Below are 8977 nucleotides of genomic sequence, written 5' to 3'. Positions count from 1 at the left end.
CATATGCTAAGTCTGTTTTTCCTGAAAACAGACTGTACAAATTTGTTGAACTGTACAGGACCAATTTGTCCATACCTCAGTATCAGCGTACATTAATAAATGTCAAGACATCCAATTTGACATTTACACAATTAGCCTTATGTCAGGTCTGTTATCCTCCTGAAGAACAAACTGAGATACATACTGAAGTGTAGCAGAAAACCACTCTGCCTATTGTTCAGTATATGCTGTCAATGATGAATGTCATAACATCTAGTATGACATTCAGACAGTAGGCCTTATGTCAGGTCTGGTATTTCCTTGATAACCAGACTGAAAATAAATACTGAGTTCTAACAGAACACCAACTGTTCTATTCCTCAGTATCTGCTGACAGGGATGAATGTCATAACATCTAGTTTGACATTCAATAAATCCTGTATTAGCTAAACCTGCAGTATACTACTCAAGTATGTCATGACATCAGCCAAGACATCAGAGTATAGCTAGATATTCTAACATACAATGCATTCAAACAAACACCTCCACAGCATGTCATGACATCAGTCAAGACATTAGAATCCAGCTAGTGTTTTACCATACATTGCAGCCAATTAAACACCTACAAACTCCCCCTTTGGCAAATTTTTGGCTAAAACACTTTGGTCTCACAACAGAGTCCATAGCAGCGGAAGACATACATCTAGCAGGAAATTAACCTAGCTAATACACTCAGAGTAGAAGCATACTCACACACATGGAAGTTAAATAAAAACTTCACAAAACAGCATACATACAGAAGTTAAATAAAAACTTCTAATTGCAGCACAACCTCTGGATTAGAGGATCTTGAATATCTGTCCTGAATAGCTGTTTAGCAAAACAATCTGTTGTCCTGGGGTATCACCTGTTACTCTCCCTTTTTGTCAAAAATGTTTCCAAAGCAACACTTTAAATTACAGATGACAGAATTACAGTCTTGGTTTTACTTAACAGTTTCAACCAAGTCAACACCCACTTGATCTTGCTTCACAGCTTTGATCAAGTAGTCACACACTCTTGCTTTACAGTAGGTACCACCATATCAGATGCCATGACTTTGTGTCTGACATCCAGAACAACTCCTGCATGAACATTGTCCTTGAACTCCTGCAGGTGCATAGGCTGCCTCAAGTTAGGATATCTCCTTAACCTCTTGTTGCCACACTTGTTGCAAGTGACATAGCTATGATCTGTTGACCAATAAGAGCACACTTCCAATTGTATAATAGGCAGAGATATTAAACAATACATCCCAAACATCATTGGTTGCTATAAGTTCTCAGAGAGACATATTCCCAGTTTGCCCCTTAAGTTTTCAAACTGAGTAGCATCCAGAGCATTTGTAAATATGTCAGCCAGTTGGAGTTCAGTGGCTACATGTTCCAAGGTAATCACTTTGTCTTCCACCAGATCTCTGATGAAGTGATGTCTAATGTCAATATGTTTGGTCCTGCTGTGTTGGATGGGATTCTTGGAAATATTGATGGCACTGAGATTATCACAGAACAATGTCATGACATTTTGAGAGACATTGTACTCAGTGAGCACCTGTTTCATCCAAACCAGTTGGGAACAACTGCTTCCAGCTGCTATGTATTCAGCCTCTACAGTGGACAGAGATACACAATTATGCTTCTTGCTGAACCATGATATGATATTCTTTCCCAAGAAGACACATCCTCCTGATGTGCTTTTTCTATCATCAGCACTCCCAGCCCAGTCAGCATCACAGTACCCAGATAGGACAGGCTCAGAACCATGTGAGTACAACATCCCATAATCACAAGTCCCATTGATGTACTTGAGAATCCTCTTGACTTGATTCAAGTGGCTCACTTTGGGCTCTGCTTGGTATCTAGCACACACTCCAACTGCATAGGAAATGTCAGGTCTACTTGCAGTTAGGTATAGAAGACTACCTATCATGCTTCTATACAAACATTGATCAACACTGGGCCCTCCATCATCTTTGGTTAACTTTAGATGAGTAGGTGCAGGAGTTCTCTTGTGCCTAGCATTATCCATACCAAACTTCTTAACTATGTTTTTGGCATACTTGCTTTGGGAGAGAAACATAGAATCCTCCATTTGGTTGACTTGCATTCCAAGAAAATAAGTCAGTTCCCCAACCAGACTCATTTCAAACACAGATTGCATTTGGTGAACAAAATGTTTTACCATTTGCTCTGACATTCCACCAAAAGCTATATCATCCACATAGATTTGAGCAATCATGATTTTTCCATCTTCATCCTTCACAAACAAGGTCTTATCTATCCCACCTTTTTTGTATCCATTTGAGGTCAGAAATTCAGTCAACCTTTCATACCAAGCTCTAGGTGCTTGCTTCAACCCATACAAGGCTTTCCTTAACTTGTACACATGTTTAGGTTGGTTAGGATCACAGAACCCTTTCGGTTGTTCCACATAGACTTCTTCATTTAAGTAGCCGTTTAAGAATGCACTCTTCACATCCATTTGGAACAATTTGAACTTCAGAATGCAAGCTACACCTAACAACAATCTGATTGACTCAAGCCTAGCAACAGGTGCAAACGTCTCATCAAAATCAACCCCTTCAACTTGAGTGTATCCTTGAGATACTAGTCTTTCTTTATTTCTAGTAATTACTCCTTTCTCATCAGACTTGTTTTTGTAGATCCACTTGGTACCAATTATGTTAGTCCCTTCAGGTCGTGGAACTAGCTCCCATACTTCATTCCTTTTAAACTGCTCCAGTTCATCTTGCATGGCATTGATCCAATATTCATTAGTCAGGGCTTCTTTCACATTTTTGGTTCAACCTTGGATACAAAACAAGAATTTGAACTAATTTCCCTTGATCGGGTAGTCACACCACTATTGGGATCTCCTATGATAAGATCCTTAGGGTGGTCTTTCTGAATTCTGATAGATGGCATTTTGGTGGGTGCATCTACCTCACATTTAGTAGGAGTCTCCTGTACTTCTTCAGACTTGACTGGTATGTCTGTTGTAGTATCAAGGAATGTTCCAACATCCTCTATGACATCGATTCGTTCTTGTTTATCATCCACAATAACATTTATGGATTCCATCAGGGCATTGGTCCTGTAGTTGAACACTTTGTACGCTCTGTTGTTAGTTGAGTATCCTAGGAATATACCCTCATCACTTTTGGGATCCATTTTCCTTCTCTGTTCATGATCTGTGAGAATGTAGCATTTACTTCCAAAGATATGAAAGTACTTCACAGTGGGTTTTCTGCCTTTCCATATTTCATACAGAGTGGAGGAGGTTCCTTTTCTCAAGGTGACTCTATTGTGAACATAGCAAGCGGTATTCATAGCTTCAGCCCAAAAGTGCATAGGGAGCTTCTTTGCATGAATCATAGCTCTGGCAGATTCTTGAATAGTTCTATTTTTTCTTTCAACTATCCCATTCTGCTGAGGAGTTATAGAAGAGGAGAACTCATGACTTATTCCTTCAGACGAGCAAAACTCATCAAACTTGGAATTTTTGAACTCCGTACCATGATCACTCCTAATTCGGACAACACAACTGTCCTTTCCCTTTGAAGTCTGATGCACAGGTCTTTGAAGACATCAAATGTATCTGACTTCTCTCTGATGAAGCTTATCCACGTGTATCTGGAATGATCATCAACCACCACATATGCATATCTCTTTCCACCCAGACTTTCAACCTGCATAGGTCCCATTAAGTCCATGTGCAACAGTTCCAGAACTCTGGAAGTTGTAGGATGTCCCAGCTTCGGATGTGACATCTTGGTTTGCTTGTCCACCTGTCATTCTCCACAGACTCTTCCTTCATCAATAAGCAGCTTTGGGATTCCTCTAACTGCTTCCTTGGATATGATCTTTTTCATTCCCCTTAAGTGTAGATGACCAAGGCGTCTATGCCACAACTTCACCTCCTGTTCTTCCTTGGAAGAGGAGCACATTGTGGAAAAGTTTGAGAGCTTAGGTTCCCACAGATAACAGTTATCTTTGGATCTGGATCCTCTCATAACTTCTTGATTATCTCCATTTGTCACAACACATAGCTCCTTAGTGAACTGAACATAGTATCCTTGATCACATAGCTGGCTTATGCTGATGAGGTTGGTCGTCAGTCCTTTTACTAACAGTACATTATTCAGTTCTGGGACTCCAGAGCAGTCCAGCTTACCCACACCTTTTATTTTTCCTTTAGCACCATCACCAAAGGTCACATAACTGGTAGTGTGAGGTTGTATATCCACCAATATATTCTCCATACCAGTCATATGTCTTGAGCAGCCACTGTCAAAGTACCAGTCTTCTCTGGTAGATGCCCTCAGAGATGTGTGAGCTAACCTAGCATACCATTGTCGCTTCTTGATGGGGACATAGTGCCTATATGTCTTATGCTTAGGTCTGACATGAGGGGCTTGGTTAGGGTAACCATGAAGCCTGTAGCAGAAGGCTTTTATATGGCCAAGCCTACCACAGTGGTGACATCTCCATTTCTGGAATTTCCTCTTCTGATGATTATTCATCCTGGTTCCCTGATGTTGAGACATTGGGTGTGACCTCCGCTTGAATTTCTGAACTTTAGCCTTTGGGCGTTTGAGTTCAGCTGAGGATTTTTTCACAAAGCCTAAACCAGATATGGTTCCAGACTTCTGTCCCACCTTTAGGATCTCTTCCAATGTGTCAGTTCCTTTATTCAACATTCTGATGGATTTAGTCATTTGATCCAGCTTGGAGGTCAGCAAGGTTATCTCACCATTTAGACCCTATATGACTGTCAGATGCTTCTGTTTCTCATCTTCCAGCTCCTTGATGAGCTTCTTCTGCTTTTCTCCTTGTACACGCACTTCTGCACTGGTGACACATAGCTTCTTATAAGCTGCAGCAAGTTCATCAAAGGTCAGTTCATCTGCACTTGAGTCATCATCAGTGGCACAAACACTCATTAGTGCAGTGACATGTTTAGCAGATTCTCCTTCAGATTCACTTTCAGAATCTCCCTCAGACCATGAGACAGCTAGCCCCTTCTTTTGCATCTTGAGGTAAGTAGGGCATTCAGCTCTAATGTGTCCATAGCCTTCACATCCATGACATTGGATTCCCTTGTCTTGGTTGAACTTTTCTTCAGAAGTTGATCTTTTCCTGATGTCAGACGAGGTGTTCTTGACATTTGGTCTACCTCTTTGATCAATCTTCTTCACGAACTTGTTGAACTGTCTCCCAAGCATGGCTATGGCTTCTGATATGCTTTCATCACCTCCAATATATCCTGCTTCTGACTCCTCTTCAGTATTTGATACAAAATCTACGCTTTTGTTCTTCTTTTCAACATTCTCAGACATGCCCATTTCAAAGGTTTGGAGAGAACCAATGAGCTCATCCACCTTCATGATGCAGATATCTTGAGCCTCTTCTATTGCAGTGGCCTTCATGGCAAATCTCTTAGGTAATGACCTGAGAATCTTTCTTACAAGTTTCTCTTCAGCCATTTTCTCACCTAAGCCACCAGAGGTGTTTGCAATCTCAAGAATATTCATGTGAAAGTCATGAATAGTCTCATCCTCTTTCATCCTCAGATTTTCAAACTTGGTGGTCAGCATCTGAAGTTTGGACATCTTCACCTTGGAGGTACCTTCATGAGTTATCTTGAGGGTATCCCAAACTTCCTTAGCCAGCTCACAATGGTGCACCAGTCTGAAGATGTTCTTACTGATTCCATTGAACAATGCATTCAAGGCCTTAGAATTTCCAAGGGCTAATGCCTCTTGCTCCTTGTCCCACTTTTCTTCAGGAATCTGCACACTGACTCCATCCTCACCTGTCTTCGTTGGATGTTCCCATCCTTTGTTGATAGCTCTCCAGACTTTGCTATCTAGAGACCTTAAGAAGGCTATCATACGAGGCTTCCAGTCATCATAGTTAGAACCATCCAGCATGGGTGGTCTATTTGAGTGTCCTATATCCTTGTCCATGGTACTAGAAAGCAACTGAAGGTGAGAAAAACAAGAAAGGGGGTTTGAATTGTTTGGAAAATAAGCGCTTTTCAAAATAAAGACCACACAAGGAATTTATACTGGTTCGCTTATAACACAAAGCTACTCCAGTCCACCCGGCCAAGGTGATTTCGCCTTCAACAAGGACTTAATCCACTAATCTTGAAAGATTGTTTACAACCAACGTCTAAGAGAAGGATCTCTTAGTCCTCTCAAGTATACAGACTGCGCAGAGTCACTTGAGGAAATAAATAGATAAAAGACAATGTAATCTAGAGTGCTTCTAAGATAAGCAAATATTACAATAGTAAGACACAAGTGTTTCACTTTCTAAGCAAAAAGCTTTGTGAAATATTGAGAGAGAGAGAGAGAGAATGTTTCAGTGTATACTTGTGCGCCTCTCAATGTTGATTGCCGTCCTTTATATAGGAGTGAAGGGACCGTTGAAATTGATGGCAGATAATATGTCTTGAATAGGAATTAATGCCATAACTTCTGTTGTTTCTTGCCAAACCAACTTTGTCTCCCTGAATAACTTCTTTCCAAATATAGTTCCTTTCCATTTAAATTTGAAGTTAACGTTACTCTTTCTATATTAGGAAATTCATTATCAAAGTCTGCGTGACTCTGGGAATCTTGGAATCTTCCTGTGTTGATTCGGAGCTTCTGATGTTTATCTTAAGGAGTTCTGATGAAGTCTTCAGATAACGCTGAGAGCTTCTGGAATGGTATACCGTTGTTCAGAGTCAGAACTTCTAGAGTGCAAATCTTCTTCAGATGCTTCTGACGTTCTGTTGTTTTGCTCAGAGTTAGAACTTCTTGAGCGTGTTTCTACTTCAGATGCTTCTGATCTTCTGATAATTTGTATCTGATATGATTCTGTATCTGGTGACGTCATCAGATATCTTCCTTCTTTCCTTAGAACCCTGCACACTTAGAAACTTTTCGTTAGGGTGCCATTTTTGGTTTCATCCTTTGTTATCATCAAAATCATGGAATCTGTTGTAGAACAATTTTTATTCTTACAATCTCCCCCTTTTTTATGATGACAAAACAAACTTAAATAGTAGATGAAACATGAAATGTTAGATCAGGAGCTCCCCCTGAGATGAGCTAGGGAGTTCAGAAGTTCTTACCAGAGTTTCCAAGAAATGAAGTTTCGATACTATCTGCAATTTCTTAAGTCCAATGTTAGATGAATTTATTTTTAAGAAAAAACATGTTGCAGAGTGCTTAGGGTATTAGGCAATTTTTCATCAGTGCTATATTGATTTCTCCCCTTTTTTGTCAGAATCAAAAAGACATGAACAAAATACTCAAAAAGATATTATATTAATAGAGAAACAGAGACAACGGCAAGAAAACAAACAAGCAAATATCAGAACAAGGAACACAGGGCAACAAACAAGAAGAATCCTAAGTGCCTAAGGGTTGGGAGGCGGAGACATTCTCTGAAGCAGTTGAGCCAGCATGTTCTGAATATTGTCGTTGACGGTATCCTGTTTATCCATTCTGGCACGGAGTTCCTTCTGGTCTTTCTTAAGTTCTTCAAGTGTCTGGAGAACCATAGGGACAACAGTGGAGGACTCCCCCTGAGTCAGAGCACTCTGTGCTTCAGTAGCGGCCTTCGCTTCAGCTTCAGCAGCAGCTTGTGCTTCAGCTTCAGCGGTAGCAGCAGCATCGGCCAGAGCTTTGGCTTCAGCTTCCTTTGCCTTTTGGATTTCTGCTTGTCGAGCTCTTTCTTCTTCTTGTCTTCTTGCTTCTTCTTCAGCTTCTCTAGCAAGTTTTTCCTGTAGTCTTGCCTCAGCATCTCTGATGAAGTTGTTTCTGACTTGCTCAGAGATGTGCTTCAGCTTGAAGGCTTCAGAAGTCATCCAGCCAATGACTCTGTTCCAGTGTGTCCTTACAGAGTCAGGATCATCACTGATGCCAGAGTTAATGGTCAGAGACTTGACCTTCTGTATTGACGCCCCTGCGAACAACATTATGGCTTCCTCAAGGGTAGGCATGGAATGTTCAGGTTCAGGTTCAGATGTTTGGGGTGGAGAGTTTGGAGGGTTTAAGTTTAATGTTAGAGGTTCAGGTTCAGCGGAAGTGTTCTGGGGGTTGATGTCAGAGGGTTGAGCTTCAGAAGGGTTGTTGGTTGTTTGTTCTGGGGGTGGTGAAGTGACTTCAGGTTCAGGTGGAGGTTGTTGTGGTTGTTGTGAGTTTCAGTTTAGAGAATAAAGGTGAGCTAAAGTGGGAGAAACGGGGTCAGAAGGTTCTGGGTCAGAGGAGAGGATAAGGTAGGGGGTGATTCTGGGTTTGAAGATGAAGAAGTGGTTTGATTGAGTTCTTCAGCTTCGGATAGAGGTAGTGATGTATGGGCAAGATTAAATTTAGGTCGAGGTTGTGAGGTTCTGGTTGTAGAAGGTGGGGTTTCAGAGGTGGTGTAGATAGGTACTGGGAGAGGATTAGAGGAAGCCACAGGAGGTTCAGAGGGAATAGAGGGAGCAGACTTACCAGTAGATACTTGCAGAGGCGTTGGAGATCTTGTTTCAGAAGTTTCTCCTAGCCTTGCTTTCTTTGCCTTTGAAGACTTCTTTTCAGGGGGACCTCTTTTGTACTTGACGAAGTCTTCTTCTGAATCTAGACAATCGTCCAGTCTGAAGTCAGAGATGTCAACTCCTTCATCCTTCAGACGCTGCAAGTAGTGAAGGATTGCATCTCTGGGTTCATTCTTGAAGAACCTTGCAAGACCATGTGGCAACTTCCTCTGATCTTTCAAGGCGTCCCAGGAGGTGTCTAGCGTGGGTTTGACTTGTATCTTCTTCAGAATTCCCATGCTCTTTAGGTTTCTGGAGTTCAGAGGCCTTCCAGTATCTATCGCCAGATCTTCCATAAGCTTGTTCTTCTCCAGATGATCTACAAGCCCATTTTCGATGAAAACATCAGACAGGAGTCTTCCCAGAGGGATGTAGGTTCTGGGTT

This window comes from Lathyrus oleraceus, chromosome 1 (genome assembly GCF_024323335.1).
Source record: "Lathyrus oleraceus cultivar Zhongwan6 chromosome 1, CAAS_Psat_ZW6_1.0, whole genome shotgun sequence".
Classification (NCBI taxonomy): domain Eukaryota; kingdom Viridiplantae; phylum Streptophyta; class Magnoliopsida; order Fabales; family Fabaceae; genus Lathyrus; species Lathyrus oleraceus.
Note: the sequence above shows the minus strand (reverse complement) of the source record.